Raw genomic sequence first — 1,725 nt, forward strand, 5'->3', positions numbered from 1 at the left:
CACACACACACACCCCTCCCGCTCCACGCGGTAACGTTAACGGGACAGCACTGCGGTGGTTGAGCATACTGTAGCTACACTTTCAACCCCTCACAGGCCTGGTGTTTTAACTAAGAAAGGAGGAGAGGCGCAAAAAAATGGGCGTATGCTTTAGAACAGACCACCATCATCTCAGAAGTGATGTCTTGGAGCTTTCTGCTTGCATAAAACATGATCTGCACATGTGCAATGCTATTCATTTGTGTATGTGGTTAATGCAAGTGGCATGCAAATCCTTTTGAGGTGTGACATGAAATCTTTTTCTTAAATGCAATATGCCTAAATAATCCAAACTAAATGGTAACATCTCTTTAGGCAGACATGTAGGTGGCATTAGTGTCGTTTTGGCTGCATAAAGCAGCAAACGGAAGCAGTGCAGCCAATAACAAAGCTCAGCAAAGTGCTACTACAGACAGTTCGGTCGCTGTGGTAACAGCATCACTGTAATGACTGCTGAGCTCACAGCAGCAATCAAAAAGAGAGAAATATTCGGCCCTGTGTCCAAACTATGGCCAAAGAGCTGGCCACTAATGGCAAACGGTGACTCAGATAGTCAACCAATTTAATGAGTTGGAAACAGATTATATGACAATCAAGGAAGAGCTGTTTTTTCCCCGGTATATAGTGGATGAATCATTCTGTCATCAAATTAAACATTTCTTATAGAGTTTAGGTGAAGGTCTAATTTTTGGATTCAGGATTCTGTGAAACATTAGAGAATGGTTTGAAGAAAGCATTAAAAAAAGTTTTTTTTGGGGAAGTTAACCGATATGTCCATGAATGTTAAGATTTTAATTTAAAAACAAAAATATTAAGCAGCACAACTATAGTGACCATTAATGATAATAAGAAATATTTCTTGAGCAGCAAATCAGCATATTAGAATGATTTCTGAAGAATCATTTGACATCGAAGACTGGAGTAATAGCTGAAATTGCAGGAATAAATTACATTTTAAAATATATTTAAATAGAAATAAGTTGTTTTAAATTGTAATAACATTTCAAATAATTAACTATTTATAATGAAAAAAAAAATCAGCATTAGTGAACATAAGAAAATTTTCAAAACCATTAAAAACGGAAAGCAACTGGTGTAACTGGTCACCATTTAAAACTTGTAGCAGTTCACTTAAAGTACAAATATTTAATATGTTCATTAAATTAATGAGAATAATAATGCGTGTAAAATAATAATACATGAAAAATTGCAGTAACATCAGTTCAGGCACTGCCGTCACTGCTCGAAAAATATGTAAACTACAAATACAAATTCTTCACCTAATACAGTGGGTCAATTAATAATAAGTTAGAGTACTTCATGCAAATAAGATCCAAGAATTAGCCATGTTTTCACTAAAATAATTTATTTTCAGCTTGTCCATCTTGATATCTACACAGTTTTACATTTTCCAGTTTGAGACCATCTTTACAAGTTTCAATGATCTAGATATCAGATATCTAGAATCAGAACAAATTCATATTTTTAATAAATAGTAGTCTATTGCACAAAAACATTCTTAAACCAGGAGCAGTTTAGAAGCCATTTTCTAATGTTGCCTCACAGAACCAACGGTGTGTTTGGGGAATACAATTTCCCTCATTCACATACTATTCATAGCACACTGATAAGCATTTGTTTTAAACATTCATTTCATTTACATTTCTCCTTTTTATATTAACCACT

This window comes from Sinocyclocheilus grahami, unplaced genomic scaffold, assembly GCF_001515645.1.
Source record: "Sinocyclocheilus grahami isolate Dianchi unplaced genomic scaffold, SAMN03320097.WGS_v1.1 scaffold4818.1, whole genome shotgun sequence".
In the NCBI taxonomy this organism is placed as follows: Eukaryota; Metazoa; Chordata; class Actinopteri; order Cypriniformes; family Cyprinidae; genus Sinocyclocheilus; species Sinocyclocheilus grahami.